We start from the raw sequence: 26,210 nt of genomic DNA, 5'->3' as shown, positions 1-26,210 counted from the left end.
CACAATCACTCTTGAAGTCCTTATTTTTTAATCCCCAATTTAAAGACGAGGAAATCATGGCTCAGAGAAGTACAGTAACTTGCTCAAAGTTTACAGCTGGCAAGCGGGGGATTCTGAAACAGATCCGTGACACTCCAAAGCCCAGATTTTACTTGGAAATTTTAGGAACCTGGTTTTCCGTATGAGCAAAACAGCATTCCTAAATGTAGGATGTTGTCCACAAGTCTAAGATTAGACAGACATCTGGAGGGCCTATCTCCCAGCACCACTGTGTAGAGTGGCAATGCCACAGTGGCTGATTCCCTCTGCTTCCAAGGCTGGTAGACATAATTATTCACCCTACCACGAGGCTCAGTCCTCACATACCCTCCACAGGTGCCCTGAGGAATCTGCTCTAGGACGGGTTTCTCTTTTGTGTTTTTCTCTTCTGGTTCTGCTTCTTGTGCTGCTCTAATTTAACACCTGGTTGCCACTCCACCTTCGGCCCCAGCGGAAAGTTCCATCTTGCTCCTGCATCTAGATCTCAGCCTCCCGGCTCTTCAAAGTCAATCTCTTGCCTTGCAATTGTCTCAGCTTCAGTGTTGGAACACTTACCCCAGCTCGGTCTTGGACTCTGTTTAGAGATTGCCCAATCATACTCTGTTTCAGGTACCACAGTCCCCACATGTGTTACATATTCTGTTTCATATCTAATGCTTGAATTCAGAGCCACGGCTCCAGAACAACGGACCATATGTAGTCTTCACATTTTACATGTGAGTCTTTCACCTAGCCCTTCAGGCTTGCCTGGATTCCCTCCTCCAGTTTTGTCCTCTATGCTCTCCGAGACAAACATGCAGTTCCTGATGCAGCTGCATCTAAAAGTGTAACCAGAGTAACAAAACAGATCAGGCACCTGCATGCCAACTGTGACATTCAAGCTTGTATGTGTGAGTGGAGAAGGCTAGAGAGAGTTCTTGTTTCGACCCTTGTATACTTAACATGGGAGACACTGACTGGCCTTCCAAGTAGTTGGAGCCCATAGTGTTTCTTCAGCCTCACACAAGAAGAGGTGATTTGGAAGGCAGCCTCTTGCAGTGAGTTTGAATTGTTTAAATTGTTCTCTAGACCAGCTTCATCTCTATTCTCTTGAGACTTCAAAGAAAATTGTCCTATGAAACCAGGAAGTAGGCCAATCCCAAACTATAATCTCAAAGCAGACAACCAGAGGACACCTCTAATCCTGGAGGTCTTGGGCACAGGATAGGGTTCTCTAAAAATGGGCAAAAACTCTGGCTGGACAGAGCAGCAAGGCCAAGCATACGGGTAGGGTATGGGATGGTTTTTGTTCATTTACTGAGTGATTGAGTGACAACAATGAGTGTCAAGCAATGTAAAAATGAATAAGAAAATATGCAAGCACCCCATATGTGCGGGAAGTAGGCTGCCACCATAGGGCAGAGGGAGAGGGTATCCAGCAGCTCTGCAACTGTAGCCCTTGGTCAGCTGAAGACAAACACGTATTAAATGGTCACGCAATTGGCCTGTGACATAGGAATTCCCAAGCTGGAAATACTTTCTGCTTTCTCTGGGTACAAAGCCATGCTTCAGGGAAGAGTACTGGTGAAGGATGTCCTTAAGAACCTATGTTAAAGGTGAGCTGCCCCATTGCTGCTCTTTTTTTCCCCAACATCGTCTTTCTCCAAAGAGGCAGCATAAAATAATAATGTACCTTTCCACAATTATGGATGATAAGAGGAAGTCATTTACATTCACATGAACTACACATATCTATGTCAAAAAAAAAAGTTAGAGGGAAGATTCACACACACACACACACACACACACACACACACACACACACACACACCCTACTCCAGCCCCACACCAACAACTCTCCTAGGCTCTGATATTATTTCTCACTAAAATCCAGCTACATTGGATACCTTTTTATTCCTCAAATGCATGCTGCCTATCCCTGCCTTAAGGCATTGCCCAAATGACTATTCCTTCTTTCTGACATTCTGTAGGTCTTTGGACAGCCTCCTTCAAGTGTTTGCTTAAATATCAACAAGATCAATCAAGACGGACTTTATGAGTTTTGTCTGAACAACTGAGAGAAAGGAGCTTTTGTTAACTGGAGTGTTGCTAAAAAGAAATGAGGATGAATTTGGAGATGCATTATGATAACTGTGTATTTACAATGGGAAGGATAACTGGAGAAATGGAGCATTTCAAAGTCTAAATTGCAAAAATGAGGACTCCGATGTGCCCTTTGCACATTCATGCTACATGAGACATACCCATCTTTACTGGGCATAAATCAGGGGTGACAGATTCAAATGCTTACCAGCAGGTGCAAATCTAAGAAAACACCTAGGCATAAAGTGAATGATCATTGTACTGGGTATTTCACTCAGTGTCCACAAGACGATTTGGAGTACATATATATGCAAGACCAATATTACCAGATTCTTCAGTTTCTCAAGAGAAGCTAAAAATTCATTGTTTTAATGTGAAATATTCTTATTTTTAAAGGTTGGCTGGCAATTCAAAAAATTTATTTTATTTTATTTTATTTTATTTTATTTTTTTATTTTTTGAGACTGAGTTTCGCTCTTGTTACCCAGGCTGGAGTGCAATGGCGTGATCTCGGCTGACTGCAACCTCCGCCTCCTGGGTTCAGGCAATTCTCCTGCTTCAGCCTCCTGAGTAGCTGGGATTACAGGCACACGCCACCATGCCCAGCTAATTTTTTGCAATCCAAACAAAAGATTATGTGTTAAAGTTACATTTTTATATTCCAGTGCAGAAACAAAGTTTAGTTATATCATAGATATTACGATTTGCTGGAATTTAATAAACGCTCTTCCAAAACTTTATTTCATAAAGTTGAAATAGAATTCTCACTGTCCAGAAACTTGTGGTCTTGTCAGTTGAAATTATTTTTATTTTGTTTTTGTTTTTAAAGTTCCTTAAGCTAGGTGGATTGGAATAATTTGTTGTTGCTCAGAAAGGCTTATTTAATTTAATTTTGACTGACAAGGCCTTATTAAAAGTACCAGTATGTAGTCTCTTGACTTGTTGCCATTGGTGAGTGTGTCTTTGTGTATGTATTTGTGTGTATGTGTGCATGGTGGGTGGAGGGATGGAAGGGAAGGAAACACCTGTGTCTCAGTCCTTTCAGGCTGCTCTAACTGAACACTATAGACTGGGTGACTTATAAACAACAGACATTGCTTACAGCTCTGGAGGCTGGGAGTCAAGATCAAGGTGTGGCAGATTCAGCGTCTGGTGAGAACCTGCTTCCTGGTTTATAGACGGTGCTTTCTTGCTGTGTCTTCACGTGGTGGAAGGGACAACGGAGCTCTCTCTCTGGGGTCTCTTTTATACGGAAACAAATCTCATTCATGGGGCTCCACCCTCGTGACCTCATCACCTCCCAAAGGCCCCACATCCTAACATCATCCCCTCGGGGAGGTTAGAATTTCAACATACGAATGTTGACGGGACCCAAACATTCAGCCCAATTTACTCAGTTTTCTCTGTCTCAGGTTATTACTAAAGAGACACTACACATCACCTAGTTACACAACCAGAATATTCACACATGGGGGTGGTTCCCAGAAGAGTGCATATAACATGGCCCATTTGCACGAGCAACGCACAATACACATATTTCTTTTTGAATATACTCTTGTATTTTCAGAAAGCACTTGTAAGCTGCTAACAATTTCTGAGGAGGTGGATCTAGATTACTTTTGATTATCTTGTTTTACTATTAATTGTATTTGTTTATTTATTTATTTTAGAGACAGAGAGACAGGGTCTCACTCCACTGGGCTGGAGTGCAGTGGTGTGATCATAAGGGCAGCCTCCAACTCCTGGGCTCAGGCAATCCTCCCGCCTCAGCCTCCCGAGTAGCTGGGACTATGCGGTCTTTCTATGTTACCCAGGGTGCTCTCAAATTCCTAGCCTCAAGCAGTCCTCCCACTCCAGCCTCCCAAAGTGCTGGGTTACAGGTGTGAGCCACCATGCCCAGTCCCGCTATTTTTTTTTCTTTTTTTTTTTACTTTAAGTTTTGGGGTACATGTGCAGATCATGCAGGATTGTTACATGGATATACACAATGTCATGGTGGTTTGCTGCCTCCACCCCCCCATCACCTACATAAGCATGTAAGTACATGTGAGGTTTTTTCCCCAATAAATCGTAATAAATAAAAATAAAATCTAAAAACCAAAATAAACTAAATAAATGGGAGGAGGGAAGGAAGCTGGGAGGTATCATTAGAGCTGTGTTTCCTCTTGTGTTTATCCCCAGCTGTGCTGGTCCCTTATAGTTCAATCATCAAAAGTCAGAAAGCATGAAAGCTCCCAAGAGGGTTATTTATGTCAGCAGCACTTTCATAGCATGTGAGTGAGGAGGCATCTTCCAGGTAAGCACATTGCTGGGTAATAACTACCGCCGAGCAACAACACTCTTACAGAAATTGTCCAGAGAATAGATTTACGTGGAAATAGAATTAGATGCATCCACGGGAGACTGCTGGGGAAAGGCACGTGTATGCAAAAATATGCAAATGTGGTTCTAAAACTCTCAATTTGGGCAGATTTTCACTGCATTGACAAGCTCTTCTATATTGTCTGAGGTCGTTTCAATTGTGGGTCAAGGCCATCTTCCCCTGGACTGTTCAGAAGCATCCCCTCAGTGGTCACCTGTAGGGTCCCAGAACAATGATCACCTGTGGGGTCCCTGAACGAGGCCCACCTAGGAGAAACATCATCTGCCACTAGGAAGATCCCCACTCGCACAACCATAAATTGCCAGGGATGGCTATTTTAAGCACACACATCTTTCCCTTCCCCAAGGATTTTCTTTTCAAGTTACTTAAGAAGCCTTTTGTTGCAGTCTGGTTGCCCCTGGCTGGGCACTACTCAACACTTTATGAGGTGAACCTCTCGGCACATGAGACACCCGGAGATCATTTTAAAACCTGATTGCATTGGGAAATGCATTTGCTACTTACAGCTAGTTGGGTTAACACCACATTACAAATACTCTTGGTCAAAACAGAACAAATCATGAATAGAAAACTCAGGCAAATACTCGAGATCATGAACTCTCCAGGAATGTTTGTGTTTTCCTCCTCTGCTCATAGTTCAGGGGAAAGGGACCAGACCTTCTCTATATATGTACATATATATATAGAGAGAGAGAATTAACACTATATTTCAAGTGACACTGCCTTGAAAATGGAAATGATTGAAGCATCTCTGCCCACAGCTAACCCATCATTCTTCCAGCCGGTTTGTCCAATTGGGACCTCAGACATCCCTGTCACTTTAAGTGTTTTAAATCACCCCTCCTTTCCCAAAGAGTGCAATGTAAACATTCTCAAGTGAAAAGTCAGTCCCCAAGATAAAGTGCTGGTCAAAGCCCATGGCAAGCCTGGCACTGTGGCTGATGCCTGTAATCCCAGCACTTTAGGGGGCCAAGGCAGGAGGATCGCTGGAGCCTAGAAGTTCAAGGCCAGCCTGGGCAACATAACAAGACCCCAAGTTGAAAGAAGGCAAAAAAAAAAAAAAAAGAAAGAAAGAGAGAGAGAAAGAAGAAAGAGAGAAAGAGAGAGAGAGAGAGAGAGAGAGAGAGAGAGAGAGAGAGAGAGAGAACAGCGCCCATGAGGATAGCGGGATATCCAGGCCACTGCTCTTGGGTTCTAAATGACTTCAGCATGAGTGACTAGGGCAATTTATGATCCCTGAATTCTACCTCCTACTATTTGACTTAATGATAATGGCACTTAACTACTTAATCTTTCCTTCCAAGGCACTCTTAAAGCAGCTACGGCACTTAGCGTATCTTTCCTCTGACAAATTATCCTTCATTATGTAACCCATGTCTGTTTCTCCTCCTAAACTTGGGATAGCGCTTTGTTCGTGTTATCAAAATCCACTGGACCTTGCAGGGTGAGCTCTCCCAGCTGAGCAGCTGCTAGTGTCAGAGCAGTGATGGTGGTGTGTCTACAGAATAATTCTTCTCATTGCAATGGAGCAGAAGGAGGAGATGGTCAGGATTTTCCACTGTGCTGTATTCTGTTCATGTTTACACAAAGCCCAGGGTAGAATCTGCATAGCCAGAGCCTCAATGATTTTGGATCCTTTTGAAATACATTTAAGACAGAATATATATATATATATATAAAATATGCATATGTGTATATATATATACACACACATATATATAATATGCATATGTGTATATATATATACACACACATATATATAGAGAAAGAGAGGAAGAGAGAGAGAGACAGAGAGACAGAGAGACAGAGACACAGAGACAGAGTCTGTTACCCAGGCTGGAGTTCAGTGGCGTGAATCTCAGCTAATCACAATCTCCCCCTCCCAGGTTCAAATGATTCTCCTGCCTCAGCATCCGAAGTAGCTGGGATTACGGGCACACACTAACATTCCTGGCTAATTTTGTGTTTTTTAGTAGAGACGGGGTTTTGTAATGTTGGCCAGACTGGTCTCGAACTCCTGACCTCAGGTGATCTGCCCACCTCGGCCTTCCAAAGTGCTGGGATTACAGGTGTGAGCTATTGAAAGCACACAATGACATTGGCAAAATTGACCTCTAATAAGATATTTGGTTGTGTACATCAATGCTCAATAAACAAGGTTTTTATAACCCTAAACTCCTCTGTCCTCTTATCCAAAGAAAGCATTTGAATAAACCCATAACAATGTGTCTATAATATGACTGCAGTCTGTTTTCTGTTACAAGTAAATGCATCTGTACATGTATAACTGTCTTTCATTGGCTAACATTTCCCTACATGGCTTAACACTATATTTCAAGTTATATGCATTTTTAGGACTTTGTTGTCCATTCCTCCATTGAAAATATTTCATTTCCTCTCTAAGGATGCAATGCTAACAAAAATGGTCGAGTTAAAATATATAAACATCAATAATTAGATTTTTTAAGGAAAAATCAGTGTGCAAACCCATGTTACAAAGCAATGATTTGATTATAATTAAGTTAATGGCTATGTAAGCAACCATATCACATTGTTTAGGATGAAATATTTCTTGTGGACAAAGAACTGGAGTACCATAAAGAGCAATCAATGACTACTGTTTGGCCATCACTTTTGAGGACAAGAGTGAGCTGACCTTATGTAAAATGTGACTGGGAAGCAAGAATATGGAGATCTGAGAAACTCCCCCAAGGTCTGCTATTCATCACTCCATTGGGTTAACCACTTTCTTCAAAAGTGCCTGATTATGGGGAACCCTCTTTTGCATTGAACTTTAGCAGTACGAGTATTCCAAATTCTAGTGTTCATTTCAGATAAAACCAAAGTCCCTCTGCTTGTCTGCTGTAAAAGCTAGGAGGTGCACAGTGAGGCAAGCTGTTTAAGCTGCAAACTCATTTTCCAGGACAGAAAGGTAGGCTTCTCTCAGCTGTGCACCAAGGGGCCAGGATGAGGGTTGGGGGAATAGCATGGAAGCTGTGCACTCCATGTCATTATCTTACTGACATCATATGGAATTTCCAGTGCATGGTGATAATACAAAGAAGGTGAACTTTGAGTGTTTTATCATTGTGTTTAGTTCTCCAGAGCTCCTTCTCATGGCACTCCAGCCTGATTATGATCTTCCCTCCTATGGGCACTGCTTTAATGCCTGAACCCTGGTGGCTCATTCCCACTACTGCCCAGCCCTAAACGCCACCAGCTCCCACCCAGGCATGTCACATCACTGCTACGTGATGGGTATCACTGCCACACGGTGGGAATCACTGCTGGCATTTTAAAGTGAAGACATTGAGTCTCACAGCAGATAAATGACTTACTCGAGTGTGCTAGTGAGGTTACACCGAGACTGAAGGTCAAGTGTTTTAAGTCAGTCACACTCAGTTCACCACACCAGAATTTTTTGTATTCTGATAAAGTAATCTGGTAATCTATGTTCATTATTGTTTCAGCAGCAGAGTATCTCTGTCATGTAAAATACTATCCAGAATCCCAATGTTCATTTCAGTTCAAAACCAAAGTCCCTCTGCTGTACGACTTGAAGGACCCCACAGAAGTCTTGAGAAAAGGATCTTTGTTGGACACTGGGGAATGGGGCTACAGAGACCATGCAGGGCACGCTGAGAAACCACAGACCAGGATTCTGAGCAGTCAAAAACTCCAAGAAGGGCTTAAGATATTTGGCAACAAAAGAGAGGCTGAGTCTGGCGGGAGAACATACTAGCTTTGGCTTTATTTGCAACTTTGACTCACTTCAGGCCTATATTGGGAAATGATTCTATTTCTAAAGAGAGCTGGACTTTATTCTCTCAGTTGAGTACTCCCTTCGGGCCAATTCCAAACTTTCATCATAAAATGTGCTTACATTTCCCTGCCTTTGAATTTCTATGTCCAGAATTGACCTTTCTATGAAACTAGGAAGGGAAAAATAATTTTCAAGCCCAAGTTAAATTCTCATGTGTTTGATTCTATAATTATTGTCCCTTCAAATTTTAACTTAACCTTAGGACATTGGCAAGCCCCCATGTTACTAATATATGGGTTTCACCCTGGGATTGGAAAGGAGTTCTGGGAAGCCACAGAGAGCTTGAACTCTCTCCAAGTCTTCCCTGTTGCCTCACACTGTGGCCTTTTTTAATCTCTCCACCTTTTGTTCCTACAGTGCAGAGAGAATTGCTTTTGCTGCCCAGCTGTCGGTTTCGGTGGTTCTGTTGCAGCTGTCCACTGCATAAGTTAGGAGGTACTTTGGCTTGCACAGTGCAGCCAGCTGTTCAAGCTGTAAACTCATCTCCCAGGACGGAAAGGTAGGCTACTTTCTTGTTCAACAAGTAGGATGCATTTGCCAGCTCTGGAGTTTTGTGCAAATCGTTCTGTTCACTCAGGAAGGGCATAGACAGTAAAAATAAATGAAATTGCCAATCTTTTCAAATCCTCTGGAATTGCAGTCCTCTGGGAAATTAGAAGTCTCTTCCCAGCCATTTTTCTCATAGTATATAAATCTAGGGATGCTCTTGCAGGGAGGATTTCCCTGGGAAACACTGGTGGAATGTTACCTTTGCTGTAGCTTTCTGGCTTTGTCAAAATAGGTCTCTTCGAGGTTTTTCCCAGTTTTTATTGTCACAAGATTTTTTAATGAACTAGATGTTAGACAGTTGAGATAACTGCCTTTTTGGAATTTCTTTCATTTTGGAATCCACAAATAACTGGCACTTGTCAGCATAAGACAACTCACAGTTGTGTGTGTTGGGTTTCTTAATATGTTTCCACTCAACACTGTGCTTTCTGGATCTATCCATGATGCACATAGTGCACACACATAGTGTGTGGCTTCTGACTGCAGGTTAATGCTTCCAACCATGCATGTATGTGTGTTCTCTTTTGTCTACATTCTGCTTCCTGTTACCCCTCAAAGCAGACATCCTAACATATACTTGTTGAACATGTTCATTTAAAATCTATATCATGGTTTTCAGCTCTAGAGGCATATCAACATGATATATTTTTGTTGTATATGTTCTTGAATAATGGGTAAAGTTGTTTTGTGTAATAGATTACATTCTGCTTATTCCTTTTTCAGTCAATCCTATGCTTTCTGTATCTATCCATGATGTACACACAGTGCACACACATAGCAAGTGGCTTCTGACTGCAGGATCATGCTTCCAAGCATTCTGCACATCCCCACTCCCAATGATGTCTCCAGTTCCCAGCCAGAGCACACAACACCATGGTGAATCCTCTTGTATGTGTGTCTCCTAGTGGACCTGGTGTAATAATTTATTTGGTTATATGCCCAGAGTAAAAATGTGGGTAATTGGCTATTTTTATGCTTAATTTGATTGAACACTATGCATTTTTGCATTGCTCTCAGATGGGTCTTTCTGTAGTGTCCCATGCAAATACAAATACATCGATATCTGTCCTTATACCCAAATTATGCTGTCTTGATTACTATGGCTTTTGTGTATGTCTTAATATCTATTGGAGCAAGTCTTCTCTTTTTGCTATTTTGATATTTTTGTCATTTTCATAGAAATTTATTCTTAAATACAAATTTTAGACTAGGTCTATCAAGTTTCTAAAAGAAATCCAACTGAAATATGGAATTTACAGATTTGAATATTAAAATTTCCCCACCTCAGGAAAAAAAATATCTCCATATATTCAAATTACCTTCTATGTCCTTAATAAGATCTTTATGTGCTTCTCCATAGACATTGTACATGAAGATACTTGAAAGATTTTGTTGCTTCTGTGAATGGTACCATGTTTGGCTATATAGCCAAATTCCTAGAGTACCGAATTGTTTCTGGTTTTTGTTAGTTTACCTTGCTTCTAGCAACCTTATTGAACTCTTTCTCATTATAATATTTTGCCCATTGATTTAGTTGGGTTTTGTGAGTAAATTATTGTTTCATCTGATATTAGGTTGTATAAGAAGTCCTATACTGTACTCTAAAGAAAGTAAAAGAAATAAGAAGTGTAATGATCAAGCTACTTTGGTATATACTGTGGGTATAAACCCACAGTATAATGTATATTGTATATACATTATATAATTATATAATGTATATTGTATATACATTATAAAATTATAATGTATAATGTATATAGCAATGTATATTGTTAGCTTGCTGTAGAGTTCTAACTACAGTGCCTCAAGCTTAATAATTAAATCGCTCAGAACTTTTACAATGTTGCCTTTTTATCAGTTTGATCTAACCATTTCTTAGAAGAATATGTTACCTTCTCAAACAACTATTGTTTATAAATCTATTTCTCATTGAATATATGCTTACAATGATTGAGTTTACTTGTAGTATTCCTTGTAGAATACCATATTTTTTGTGCCTTTTAATACTTATGTCTTGAATTCTATTGTGTCAGAGCTTAAGTTTGTGACTCCTGCACTTATTGGTTCACAACTGACACCCTCCTATTTTCATGCTTTCTATATCTTTTGGTAAACATGCTTCTGATAAGAACAGCACACATTATTGAATCTTATTTTTGATTCAGTCACTTAACCTTCATCTTTTAATTGATGACTATAGCATATTTAAATTTTTATACTGATTTGTTTCTTCCATCTTATTTCTATTAGATGAAGAATTTTTTTCCCCTCCTCCTGCTGATTTAAATATAATACATTATATTTTTCTTCTGTTCATGGCCATCCTTTATTAAGATCTATATTTACTTTGAATTCTTTTATTTATTTTTTTATTGCATTTTAGGTTTTGGGGTACATGTGAAAAACATGCAAGATTGTTGCATAGGTGCATACGTGGCAGTGTGATCTGCTGCCTTCCTCCCCTTCACCTATATGTGGCATTTCTCCCCATGCTATCTCTCCCCAACTCCCCACCCCCCGCTGTCCCCCCAACTCCCCCCCAACAGACCCCAGTGTATAGTGCTCCCCTACCTGTGTCCATGTGTTCCCATTGTTCAACACCCGTCTATGAGTGAGAACATGCGGTGTATGATTTTGTGTTCTTGTGTCAGTTTGCCGAGAATGATGGTTTCCAGGTTCATCCATGTCCCTACAAAGGACACGAACTCATCGTTTTTGATGGCTGCATAATATTCCATGGTGTATATGTGCCACATTTTCCCTGTCCAGTCTATCATCGATGGGCATTTGGGTTGGTTCCAGGCCTTTGCTATTGTAAACTGTGCTGCAATGAACATTCGTGTGCATGTGTCCTTATAGTAGAACGATTTATAATCCTTTGGATATATACCCAATAATGGGATTGCTGGGTCAAATGGAACCTCTATTTCTAGGTCCTTGAGGAATCGCCACACTGTCTTCCACAATGGTTGAACTAATTTACACTCCCACCAACAGTGTAAAAGTGTTCCTATTTCTCCACATCCTCTCCAGCATCTGTTGTCTCCAGATTTTTTAATGATCGCCGTTCTAACTGGCGTGACATGGTATCTCAATGTAGTTTTGATTTGCATTTCTCTAATGACCAGTGATGATTAGCATTTTTTCATATGTTTGTTGGCCTCATGTATGACTTCTTTTGTAAAGTATCTGTTCATATCCTTTGCTCACTTTTAAATGGGCTTGTTTGCTTTTTTCTTGTAAATCTGTTTTAGTTCATTGTAAATTCTGGATATCAGCCCTTTGTCAGATGGGTAGGCTGCAAAAATTTTTTCCCATTCTGTTGGTTGCCGATTCACTCTAATGACTGTTTCTTTTGCTGTGCAGAAGCTGTGGAGTTTGATTAGGTACCATTTGTCTATTTTGGCTTTTGTTGCCAATGCTTTTGGTGTTTTCATCATGAAGTCCTTGCCTATGCCTATGTCCTGAATGGTTTTGCCTAGAGTTTCTTCTAGGGTTTTTATGGTGTTAGGTCTTATGTTTAAGTCTTTAATCCATCTGGAGTTAATTTTAGTGTAAGGTGTCAGGAAGGGGTCCAGTTTCTGCTTTCTGCATATGGCTAGCCAGTTTTCCCAACACCACTTATTAAACAGGGAATCCTTTCCCCATTGCTTGTTTTTGTCAGGTTTGTCAAAGATCGGATGGTTGTAGATATGTTGTGTTGCCTCTGAGGCCTCTGTTCTGTTCCATTGGTCTATTTGTCTGTTTTGGTACCAGTACCATGCTGTTTTGATTACTGTAGCCTTGTAGCATAGTTTGATGTCCGGTAGTGCGATGCCTCCCGCCTTGTTCTTTTTGCTTAGAATTGACTTGGCTATGCGGGCTCACTTTTGGTTCCATATGAAGTTTAAGGTGGCTTTTTCCAGTTCTGTGAAGAAGGTCCTTGGTAGCTTGATGGGGATAGCACTGAATCTGTAAATTACTTTGGGCAGTATGGCCATTTTCACGATATTGATTCTTCCTAACCATGAGCATGGAATGCTTCTCTATCTCTTGTGTCCTCTCTTATTTCGTTGAGCAGTGGTTTGTAGTTCTCCTTGAAGAGGTCCTTTACGTTCCTTGTTAGTTGTATTCCTAGGTATTTTATTCTCTTTGTAGCAATTGTGAATGGCAGTTCGTTCCTGATTTGGCTCTCTTTAAGTCTGTTATTGGTGTATAGGAATGCTTGTGATTTTTGCACATTGATTTTGTATCCTGAGACTTTGCTGAAGTTGCTTATCAGTTTCAGGAGATTTTGGGCTGAGATGATAGGGTCTTCTAGATATACAATCATGTCATCTGCAAATAGAGACAATTTGACTTCCTCCTTTCCTAATTGAATACCCTTTATTTCTTTTTCTTGCCTGATTGCTCTGGCTAGAACTTCCAGTACTATATTGAATAGGAGTGCTGAGAGAGGGCATCCTTGTCTAGTACCAGATTTCAAAGGGAATGCTTCCAGTTTTTGCCCATTCAGTATGATATTGGCTGTTGGTTTGTTGTAAATAACTTTTATTATTTTGAGATACGTTCTGTCAATGCCTAGATAATTGAGGGTTTTTAGCATAAAGGGCTGTTGAATTTTGTCAAAGGCCATCTCTGCATCAATTGAGATAATCATGTGGTTTTTGTCTTTGGTTCTGTTTATTTGGTGAATTACATTTATAGACTTGCGTATGTTGAACCAGCCTTGCATCTCTGGGATGAATCCTACTTGATCATGGTGGATAAGCTTTTTGATGTGCTGTTGTAATCAGCTTGCCAGTATTTTATTGAAGATTTTTGCATCTATGTTCATCATGGATATGGGCCTGAAGTTTTCTTTTCTTGTTGAGCCTCTGCCGGGTTTTGGTATCAGGATGATGTTGGTCTCATAAAATGATTTGGGAAGGTTTCCCACTTTTTGGATTATTTGGAATAGTTTCAGAAGGAATGGTACCAGTTCCTCTTTGTATGTCTGGTAGAATTCGGCTGTGAACCCATCTGGACCTGGGCTTTTTTTGGGTGGTAGGCTCTTAATTGCTGCCTCGACTTCAGACCTTGTTATTGGTCTATTCAGGGTTTCGACTTCTTCCTGGTTTAGGCTTGGGAGGAGGCAACTGTCCAGGAATTTATCCATTTCTTCCAGGTTTTCTAGTTTATGTGCATAGAGTTGTTTGTAATAATCTCTGATGATGGTTTGAATTTCTGTGGAATCTGTGGTGATATCCCCTTTATTGTTTTGTATTGCATCTATTTGGTTATTCTCTCTTTTCTTTTTTATTAATCTGGCTAGTGGTCTGTCTATTTTGTTGATCTTTTCAAAAAACCAGCTCCTGAATTTATTGATTCTTTGAAGGGTTTTTCGTGTCTCTATCTCCTTCAGTTCTGCTCTGATCTTAGTTATTTCTTGTCTTCTGCTAGGTTTTGAGTTTTTTTGATTTGCTCCTCTAGCTCTTTCAATTTTGACGATAGGGTGTCAATTTTAGATCTCTCCTTGCTTCTCATGTGGGCACTTATTGCTATATATTTTCCTCTAGAGACTGCTTTAAATGTGTCCCAGAGATTCTGGTATGTGGTGTCTTCGTTCTCGTTGGTTTCGAAGAACATCTTTATTTCTGCCTTCATTTCATTGTTTATCCAGTCAACATTCAAGAGAAAGTTGTTCAGTGTCCATGAAGCTGTGCGGTTCTGGGTTGGTTTCTGAATTCTAAGTTCTAACTTGATTGCACTGTGGTCTGAGAGACTGTGTGTTATGGTTTCCGTTCTTTTGCATTTGCTGAGGAGTGATTTACTTCCAATTTTGTAGTCAGTTTTAGAGTAGGTGTGATGTGGTGCTGAGAAGAATGTATATTCTGTGGATTTGGGGTGGAGAGTTCTGTAAATGTCTATTAGGTTTCCTTGTTCCAGGTCTGAGTTCAAGTCCTGGATATCCTTGTTAATTTTCTGTCTGGTTGATCTGTCTAATATTGACAATGGGCCGTTAAAGTTTCCCACTATTATTGTGTGGGAGTCTATGTCTCTTTGTAAGTCATTAAGAACTTGCCTTATGTATCTGGGTGCTCCTGTATTAGGTGCATATATATTTAGGATCGTTAGCTCTTCTTGTTGCATTGATCCTTTTACCATTATGTAATGTCCTTCTTTGTCTCTTTTGATCTTTGTTGCTTTAAAGTCTATTTTATCAGAGATGAGAATTGCAACTCCTGCTTTTTTTTGCTCTCCTTTTGCTTGGTAAATCTTCCTCCATCCCTTATTTTGAGCCTCTGTGTATCCTTGCATGTGAGATGGGTTTCCTGGATACAGCACACTGATTGGGTTTTGTCTTTTTATCCAATTTGCCATTCTGTGTCTTTTGATTGGAGCATTTAGCCCATTTACGTTTAGGGTTAATATTGTTATGTGTGAATTTGATACTGCCATTTTGATGCTAGCCGGCTGTTTTGCCCGTTGGTTGATGCAGATTCTTCATCGTTTTGATGCTCTTTACCATTTCATGTGTTTTTGGAGTGGCTGGTACTGGTTGCTCTTTGCTATGTGTAGTGCCTCTTTCAGGAGCTCTTGTAAAGCAGGTCTAGTAGTGATGAAATCTCTGAGTACTTGCTTGTTCACAAAGATTTTTATTTTTCTTTCACTTATGAAGCTTAGTTTGGCTGGATATGAAATTCTGGGTTGAAAGTTCTTTTCTTTAAGGATGTTGAATATCGGCCCCCACTCTCTTCTGGCTTGTAGGGTTTCTGCTGAGAGATCTGCTGTGAGTCTGATGGGCTTCCCTTTGTGGGTAACCCGACCTTTCTCTCTGGCTGCCCTTAGTATTTTCTCCTTCATTTCAACCCTGGTGAATCTGACGATTATGTTCCTTGGGGTTGCTCTTCTTGAGGAATATCTTTGTGGTGTTCTCTGTATTTCCTGTACTTGAATATTGGCCTGCCTTGCTAGGTTTGGGAAGTTTTCCTGGATAATATCCTGAAGAGTATTTTCCAGCTTGGATTCATTCTCTTCGTCACATTCAGGTACACCTATCAAACGTAGATTAGGTCTTTTCACATAATCCCATATTTCTTGTTGACTTTGTTCATGCCTTTTTACCCTTTGTCTCTAATCTTGCCTTCTCGTTTTATTTCATTGAGTTGATCTTCGACCTCTGATATCCTTTCTTCTGCTTGGTCAATTCGGCTGTTGAAACTTGTGCATGCTTCGTGAAGTTCTCATGTTGTGTTTTTTAGCTCCATCAGTTCACTTATATTCCTCTCTAAGTTGTCCATTCTCGTTAGCATTTCGTCAAATATTTTTTCAAGGTTCTTACTTTCTTTGCATTGGGTTAGAACATGTTCTTTTAGCTCACAGAAGTTTCTTATTACCCACTTTCTGAAGGCTGATTCTGTCATTTCATCACACTCATTCTCCATCCAGTCTTGTTCCCTTGCTGGTGAGGAGTTGTGCTCCCTTGTAGGAGGAGAGGTGTTCTGGTTTCAGGTCTTTTCATCGTTTTTGCACTGTTTTCTTCCCATCTTTGTGGATTTATCCACCTGTTGACTTTGTAGTTGTTGACTTTCTGATTGGGTCTCTGAGTGGCCGTCCTGTTTGTTGATGATGAAGTTATTTCTGTTTCTTAGTTTTCCTTTTAACTGTCTGGCCTCTCTGCTGTAGGACTGCTGAGGTCCACTCCAGGCCCTGCTTGCCTGGGGATCACTTGCAGCAGCTGCTGAACAGTAAAGGTTGCTACCAGCTTCTTCTGCTTTGTCCCTGAAGGATACCTGCCAAATGTCAGTCTGAGCTCTCCTTTATGAGGTGACTCTTTGGATATATGGGAGTCAGGGAGCTGCTTGAGGAAACAGTCTGTTCTTTATACTAGCTCAAGTGCTGAGCTGTGAGCCCCGTTGTTCATTCAGAGCTGCTTGGCAGGTAAGTTTAAGTCTGCAGCAGCAGAACTCTTAAACCCCTTTTTTTTTCCCCAGGTGTTCTGTCCCGGGGAGTTAGGGCTTTATGAGTTTCCGCTGTGCTGCTGCCTGTTTTTTTTTTCTTCAGGGCTGCCCTGCCCACAAGGAGGCAGCCTAGTCACTCTCAGCCTCCAGAGGCTTTGCTGAGCTGCTGTGGGCTCTGCCCAGCTGCCGTGTGAACTTCCCTGCAGTCCTGTTTATATGCGTGTAGTTAGAACTGTCTCGGGAACGGTGGCCCACCTCTGTAGTGACGGACTCTCTCTGTAATGGTGGGTTGCCTCGGCAACTGCAGGCTGCCTCCGTAATGGCGGATGCCCGTCCCCCACAGAGCTGGGCTGTCCCGGGTTCAGCTGTGCTTGCTGTGAAAGTCTCAACCCAGAGCGTTTCCAATTGCTGTTTTTTTGTTTTTGTTTTTGTTTTTTGTGGGGGTGGGACCAGCCAGGCCTGATCACCTGGCTCCCTGCCTCAGAGCCTTTTGTTTTTTAGTTGAACAGTCAGCTCTCTACCAGGTGACCTGGTCACCTGTTGAATAGGCGCCGGGTTCTGTGTGATTTCCCGTGCAGCGACCCACTGCGCTGGCTGAAACTGTGGCTCTGAGATTCGTGGCACTTTTTTGCCCAGGAATCTCCTGGCCTGGCTCCCTGTTTCAGCTCCCCTTGCTGGCTAAGAGAGGACACAGTCTTGTTTACTCTGAACTGGGAACCGCTGCGCCAGGGCACAGGCAAAACAGCCGCGCCAGCCAAAACAGCCGCCCTGGCAACCCGTGGGGCTCCTCCGCCTGGGAATCTCCTGGTCTGTGAGCAGTAAAAATCCGTCTGGGAATGATGCGTCCACTCACCCTCTGCACTTTCACTCGGACCTGCAATCCTGAGCTCCTCCTAACTGGCCATCTTGGATCTCTCTACTTTGATTTCTTAAATTCTTTAGTATCTAGATCTTTCTTCCATTAAGACACACATTTGAGCAAGTTATCTTATCTTTTTGATCTCCCCACTATGTTGCCCACTGTTTGGTATTGCCTAGAATTTTAGTACTGGTTGTTGAGATACACTGTGCCTGTTTCTTTCTTTTCTTATCCTGGTTTTTGTTAGACAATAATTAATGTACCAGCATAGATTACCACTTTTCTTCTATATTTGCTACAACTTTCTCCTGAAGTTGAGCTCTTCCTCCCAGCCTATTTTGAAAGTGGATTTTTGTCTGGAAAACCTTTTGAAAACTGTCATGCCTGAAAATATTTGTATTACACTCTCCCATTTAAGTGATGATTTGGCTGGATATACAGTCTTTAGGTTCAAAGTAATTTCAAAATATTACTCTGGCTTAGCATTCATGTTGAAAATTGTGTTACCAGTTTGATTTTTGTTCTTTGGAAGTCTGCTGCTTTCCCCCTGGACCTTCTGAAATCCTCTTTGTTTTGGCATTTTTGATTTTCACTCTTGCTATGATTTGAATATCCTCTGCAAAACTCATGTTGAAACTTAATCCCAGTATTGAGAGGTGGGGCTTTTATGAGGTGATTGGGTCATGAGGGCTCTGCCTTCATGAGTGGATTAATCTATTCATGGATTAGCAGATTAATAGATTGATGGATTAATGGATTATCATGGGAACTGGTGGCTCCATAAGAATAGATAGAGAGACCTGAGCTAGCAAGCGCAGGTATTCAGCCTCATTACCATGCAATGCCCTGTGCCAGCTCAGGACTTTGCAGACAGTCTCCACTAGGAAGAAGGGTGTCACCAGATGTGGCCTCTTGACCTTGGACTTCTCAGCCTCCATAACTATAAGAGATAAATCTCTTTTCTTTGCCAGGTACCCAGTTTCAGATATTCTGTTATAAGCAACAGAAAATGGACTAAGACAGCTATAATATGCTTAGGTGTGAAGTTTTTTCTTGTTTATCATGTTGGGAGCTCTGAATCATTTCCATCTAAGACTTAAGATCTCTTTCATTTTTTAAAATAATGGAGACTTTCTTCATATTTTTTTTTCAAACAATGTCTCCTTTTCAATTTTTCTCAGACTTTCTGGGTCTCCTCTATTTGTTGCTAGTTACATTTGTATTCTCCACATCCTTGACATTTCTATTATAATTCTTTTCTTTTTAGCTTTTCATGACATTTTATGGGAGAGTCTTGAAACCTGCCTCGCAGCCCACCCATTTGTTCTTCAGCAGGATTCATTCTGCAATTCAGCCCAACACCTGTGTGCTTTATTTGAACTATTATGTATTCATAACTACATATTTCTACTTGGCTCATTTGTGTGACTTACAATTTTGTGCTTTATATTGCCACACTCACTGAGCTTATTCATTATGTTTATATTTTGGGCCATCTCTTTCTGTCATTCTGCTTCTATGGATGTATGTTTTACAGTTTGCTTTCTTAGTGCTTCTGCATTTTGGGTGTCTAGTTATTTTAGTCAGTGAGTATATGTTATGTAACGACAGGGTTCTCACCTGGGTGTAATGCTTCCCCACAGGGGACATTTGGCAATGCTGGAGTTATTTTTGGTTATCACAACTGGGTGAAGGGAGATACTACCGGCATCTAGTAAGCGGAGGCCAGGCTCAACACCCAGTGACACAAAGGACAACCCCACTACACACACACACACACACACACAGAATTATCTGGTCCCATATGTCATTACTGCTCAGGCTGAGAAACCCTGAGCTAGCAGCCTCAGCTGCTCTCTGTGAGAAGAGGCTAAGTACCGAGGGAGAAAGCCCCTAGGGGGCTCTTTCCTTCCTTTCCCTCGGCAATACAGAGCAACCCTCTGGTCAGAGTTTCCCCTAATGCTCCTGTCTACATTTTATCTCCCTGAGGCTGAGGCTCACCAGGGCTGAGTTTTGGAAGGGGTGCGGGCAGGAGGAAATGTCTAAGGAGGGCAGATCCGCCCGTGGGAACACCCTTTTCATAAATTCATCACTCCAGTGAGGATCCTGTGCTGTCCTGATCTAACAAGCCCCTCAAAAAGAACAGTGTTCTGGGCTCTTGCAATCAATTCCTTACAGCAGAGGGGCAGACAATGACTTCCCCAAAGCCAACCAGGGGAGAGGTGAAAGTAGAAATTCATTCTTTCCACTCATTCTCTCACTGCATCTTCGACTGCCTGGCCCTAGCTTCATGAAGCATCTTCCCCTCTTCCATCATTTGCAGTCCATGGTTGTTGTTGAAGGCAGGAAGCAGCAGCCTGGGTTGTTTGGCAAGTTTCACAGGAAATCCCATCAACTTAAAAAATATATATGGGTGCCTTATAAAAACTAAGGTATTCTGAATGTTTCTATAACGTCTAGTCTTCATAAATGGATGAGATAATCAATTCTTGAAAATAAGTTTCAATCAATGCTATGAAATATATTTATGAGTTGTTATTTACCCCCCTTTGGACAGAAAATTATGTTCCTCTTGACTCTGTCACTTACCATATATAAATATCTAAATGAAAAGAAAAACTAAATATTCTTTTTCCTTCCCAATTTCTACTGGATACTGTTTAGCATCATGGCCTCCACTTTTTTAATCTTGCTGAACAGAATCTTATTCTTAGCTACTAATAAAATTAATCAATTTGTTTATCATTTATTTAAATGTCTCTCATGACATATAAATAAATACATTTTTCTTCACAGATGCAAGGAAAATATACATGATCTTTAGCGACTGGATATTAACCACAGGATATTTCTTTATTGCACTGCCATTATGTAGTCATTGATTCAGTGAAGCAAACTGCTTAGGATATCCAATTATCTTGATGGCAGAATACAAAGAGAAAAGCTTATAAAATTCAAAGATTGCTTTCATGGGCCACTTCCTACTTTATTTTGCAAGATTACTTACATGGTTTATACTCATACTTGGAGTCCAAATTTAACATTAATAACATTTTCATATGAGAAAGAGTTTTTTATATGTATGTATGATACACAATTCAAGTAACGCATTACAGAAAAAAATTAAAAATAGGATTAAATTTACTTTCTTAAAACTAGGTGTGATGGTTAATACTAAGTGTCAAGTTGAAAAAGGATTGAAGGATGCAAAGTATTAATCCTGCTGGGCATGGTGGCTCACGCCTGTAATCCCAGCACTTTGGGCAGCCGAAGCGGGTGGATCACGAGGTCAAGAGATCGAGACTATCCTGGTCAACATGGTGAAATCCCATCTCTACTAAAAATACAAAAAATTAGCTGGGCATGGTGGTGCGTGCCTGTAATCCAAGCTACTCAGGAGGCTGAGGCAGGAGAATTGCCTGAACCCAGGAGGCGGAGGCCCACATCGGTTTATCATATATTTTGGTGGTTTGATACACAATCATTTTTTATCTTATTGAGATCAAACGGCCAATTCATTATCAAAATCTGAAAATAGTAACTAAATGTAAATTTTTTTCGAAAATTCTACTATATCATAAGCACTACTGAGCAGGAAAAATACAAATATGATACAGCACAAAAATAATCTCATAATAAACACAAGAGTAACCTGAATAACTTAAGATTTTATGCAAATAAATGTAATGTACAGTTAGCCCTCCATATGAGCAGATTCTACATCCATGGAGTCAATCAACCATGGATCAAAAATGTTCAGAAAAAAATTACTTCTGTACTGAACATGTACAGCCTCTTTTTTCCCCATCTTTATTCCCTAACAATGCAGTATAACAACTATGTACATGGCATTTACATTGTATTATATATTCTAAGTAGTCTAGAGATGATTTAAAGTATACAGGAGGATGTGCATAAATTATATGCAAAAACTACATCATTTTATTTCAGGAACTTGAGCATCCACAGACTTTGGTATCCATGAGAGGTCTTGGAACCAATCCTGCATGGATACTGGACCATATTTTCAAAAGTTATATTTTACAATGAAAATAAATATGCAAGAATGCAAAGCTTTTGCAATCTCTAGATAACACAAAAACGAGTCAAGATAAAATAGTTGGTTCCCAATTTAGGTGTTCCATTCTTGCCTTTTGTTTTAGATCAAGGGGTCGGCACAAGACTTCTAACCTTGAGTTAAATCTGCCCCATCACTTGTTTTGTAAATAAAGTTTTATTAGAACACAACCATGCCCATTAGTTCATGAATTGAGACCATCTAACTCATAACACCTAAAACATTTGCTACCTGGCCCTTTACAAAAAAGCTTTTTGTACCTCTGTCATAGCCCATGAATATACAAACATACAGTAAAGCTACTGTCATTTTCACCATTGCTACATTATCAAGTGGTAGTTGGACTATTCTCCCTATCTTAGCTGGGCTGCTTTGGGGATCTTCCCCATATCCCTTAAAGGAAGAACCTTGTCATAAAGCCATGGTTTTTCTCTTGCTGGGGTCTGGAAGGCACAATTTTCCCTACCATTGGAACTGGTTGCAACAGTTTCCAAATGATATTATACTTTCATTACTCACATTTTGTAAAATGATCTGCATAAATATTACCTTTGTTTCAAGTTTGGACAAACGGTGATTCATACTTTTGTTGACAAAATGAGAACTTTGATTAGAATCAATAATATCAAATAGCTGCCATCAAGTAAAAATGCTTCCAACAAACCTTTTGTAGTAGGGTTGTGTAAATGGATATGGTCTTGATTTATTAGGGAATGGATGGATGCATAATAAATCAACATTGATTTTTCAGGTTTTTTTCTTCCCCAGATACTGGTAGCTTGCAATTGATTTAGAGTACCATTATGTTGTTATGGTTCTAAGCATTTTTTAATTGCCATTGTTATTTCTTCTATATCCTATAAGCTATTGAGGAGTACATTTTAAAATTCCCAGACACGTGAGGTTTTATTAAGTATATTTTTATTGTTTGTTTCCAGTATATTGCCTTGTGATCATTCTCTCTATTTGGGGTATAAATTTATGTGTGCATAATGTATCAGCCTTCATAATATCATTGCTTGAGTCTTCTATCTACTTTCTAATACTCTGTTATCTTGATCTACTGATTTCTGATAAAAGTATGTTAAAATCTTGAAACTGCTGATGAACATGTCCATTTCTCTTGGTAATTCTGTTCATTTTCCTCTCTGGAGTTCAAGGTGTGTACAATTTCATATTGTTTTATTTTCTTGGTAAACTTGCCCTTTTGTGTATATTAGATACCATTTTATTTTACTAAAAATAATTTGTGCATTAAATTCTATATTGTTGGATATTAGCATTACCTCTCTTATTAGTATTCTGCTTGACTTTTTATAGCTGTGTCATTTTATGTGGATTTTTAGTAGCTAAATCCATTCACACTGATGGTAGTTACTGATATATTGGGACTTATTTCACCATTTTATTTTGTATGGTCTATATTATCGTTGCTTTTATTTTTTCTCTCTTCCTATTTATTTTCAATTTTTAAATTTTTTTCATTTCCTCTGGATTTTGGCTATGTATTATGTTTCTATACTTGTAATGGTTATTTTAATTGTTATATATGCTAAGTATTAATTTGCCTAATAAAATCTGAAGCTATCTGGAAATTGTATTCTTGATCAAAACACTGCAGTCCTGTCTTGTTATTGTTGTCTGTATTTTTTTTATTTAAAAACTTTAATACAAAAACGCTATCTTTACATTCAGTATTTAGATGAATTACTTGGTATTATTTCATTCACTTCTGTGTACACTAATATTTCTTGAATCCCAACCAACTCTTCTCTCTTTCCTTGTCTCTTATCTTCTTGAAGAAGAACATCTTTGAATATTGATTTAAGTGGTAGTTTTACAGTCTGTTTATATGAACTCTGTGCCTGAAAAAATGCCTTTAGTTTATGTTAGCTATTGCATGTTAGGTTGGCAATTGCTTTCCTTCTAACCTGGATTGCTATAAATGAGAAGCCCACCATTAGTTGAATTGTCATCCCCTGGTAGGTAATCCAGTGTTTCCCTGTGGTATCTTAAGAATTTCTCTTCATTCTCAATGGTTTGCAACCAACTATTGTATGCCATGGAGTGGATTTATATTGATTTATCTTTTCAGATCATAGAGTGCACTTTTGATACAAAGACTTCAATTCTGAATCATGTTGAATATTATTTTTCTGAAAAAGTACATTAGCCATGATCTCTTCAAATGTCGTTTATTTACAACTCTATCCATTCTCTAGCCACTTATCTTTTATGAAACTCCTATTAAAGTACATGATAGTGTCTCATTCTGGCCTCTAAATCTCACAGCTCCTCTTTTATATTTTTATATTTCTTTTTAAATCACTTTTCTTGCTATTCTGTTTGTTCTAATGTTGTACCAATGTACTCAAAGAACATTCTTTAAAAAATTTGCTATAGAAGAACTTTTATAATCATAAAATCATAGCTTCTACAAAAGCAATCTGCCATGTGAGTTGAAATTAAAAGATGATGTGATGAACCACACAGAGCTATCATGGATATAAAGACAGAACTGGAGAAAAATAAGGAAAATCTCTGGCATGATAGAATATCAAGGGTAGGATTTCCAGCCCTAAATGGAGGAAGTAAGATAGTTCCATTTTCCTGAGAAATTGATACTGTGGAAGATCAAGTTGGTGACATGAAGAAAAATGGTTCTCTCCCATGGTGTGGAGCAAAGAACAGGGGGCAAACTCCAATGGGTGAATATGAGTAAGAGGACAGAGTCCCAACATGAGAATTACAGCCGCTCCCTTCACCAGAGTCAAGTCAATGGTAAGAATAATTGGAGCACATGTAGTCATTAACTGGAGATTGATTGATGAATGACAAACTGGAATGTACTATTTGAATTCAGAGGTCAAAAAACCTGTCACTGTCTAGATAAAATTAAAGAAAGGAGGGAGTGCTGCCAACATTTCTGAATTATAGGAATAAAATGTAACTACTGGCAAACAAGCAAATACATGTGTCTGTTTACTAAGAAATAAATACCAAGCTAATTACAGACATTTCCACCAAAAAGTAAATTCTCAAAGATAAAGAGTAAATATATTCAAATTTTGGAGAGAAAAAATGTTAATATTATAAACATTGAATTTTATAATCAAGGTTTCATTCAAATGTAATGGCAAAATAAACTTTTTTTCATGTACACGTGCATTCAAACACCAACCAGAAGAAGCTCTTTGTAAAAATTTCTTGAAAATGTACTCCAGCCGATGGAAGAGCGAATCAAAATTAAAGCACTTAGTAATGTATGAGTCCTTGTCTAACTTAGCCACGTAATAACCAAGAAATCACACACAAGATTTGTTTTTAATGTTTTGCAGGCAATATAAGGAAAAATATGAGGAAAAAATAATAGTAAAATGTCTTTATACATGGAGGCAAAGTTGGCAATCCAGATGTTAATTGTCACAGAAATATAACAGCAAGGCACCTCAGAGTCCTTGGAGATATTATTTTTCATATATATATATATTCACTTCTTAAGTAACCTCTTTCATTATCCACAACTTTGTATAACATGAACAGTTAACCCTGGAACAACACAAGGGTTAGAGACACTGACTCCCCAGGTAGTCAAAAATCCAAATATAACTTGACTCCCCCAAAACTTGACTACTGATAGCCTATTGTTGACTGGAAGCCTTAGTGGTAACACAAACAGCTAATTAACACAAATTTTGTATTTTTTTTTAACAATCACTCTTTATAAACTTGTATGGGGTCTAAATTATCCCTTGTAATATATGTGTGTGTATTCATTCCACAGAGAATTAGGTGATCTGCCTCCTGGTAACCTGCTGGGAAGTTCTCCAGAGCTTCTGGCTCCCCTTGAATGGCCACCTCCAACTTGTTTTGTTAGAAGTCCCAGCATCAGAGCGATGGCAGCTGTCTTATATTCTCCACACATCCATGACCTGTATCATTTCCAATAAATCGTCCACATCATCACCTTCTTCAAATATGTCTGCTGTATCTTCACTTGTTTTTTCTTTGGGGGCCAGAAACCTCTGGCTTCCTCAGCTGTGACAGAACTTCCAGAGGCTTCCTCTTTGGTGATCAGAGTAATTTCATCCTGAACAACAATTTCCCAGAAATGATTTAATTGTTTAATTTCCACTTTCTCTCGAAGGGCTTACGGGAAGTTGTTAAAGCGCTACTCTTCTGAAAACTTAATGGCTTCTTCCTGGAAGGCTCTGATGCAGTACATGCTCTTCATAAAATACGTTGCTTCATTAGTATCCAAAAACTGTTTGATGTGATTTATGACATGGTCACTTGCTTCCTCAAAGCTGGCATTCTTCCGTTTCACTAGAACATGGAAGTTTTCAGCAGGATTCACACTTCCAACAGAGTTGACACTGCCTTCAGCCAGGCTGGAGATGCTGAAATGGGCTCCCCCTTCCTCAGTCTTCAAACATTTTGTATGTTTTATGTAATATATATATATATTATATATA

At 39.5% G+C, this 26,210-nt stretch overlaps 1 long non-coding RNA gene across 1 annotated transcript in view; it reads left to right on the top strand.

The window, feature by feature from the left end:
* Positions 1-8,704: 8,704 nt before the first annotated feature.
* LOC135269960 (uncharacterized) overlaps positions 8,705-26,210 on the top strand; it is a 56,144-nt gene continuing 38,638 nt past the window's right edge. The window contains exon 1 of the long non-coding RNA XR_010338197.1: positions 8,705-8,826. This is a non-coding gene — a long non-coding RNA (uncharacterized LOC135269960). The remainder of the gene's footprint in view (positions 8,827-26,210) is intronic.

Source organism: Aotus nancymaae, unplaced genomic scaffold, assembly GCF_030222135.1.
Source record: "Aotus nancymaae isolate 86718 unplaced genomic scaffold, 86718_ANA_hifiasm-v0.15.2.pri h1tg000058l, whole genome shotgun sequence".
In the NCBI taxonomy this organism is placed as follows: Eukaryota; Metazoa; Chordata; class Mammalia; order Primates; family Aotidae; genus Aotus; species Aotus nancymaae.
Note: the sequence above shows the minus strand (reverse complement) of the source record. Positions and strands in the feature narration are given on the sequence as shown.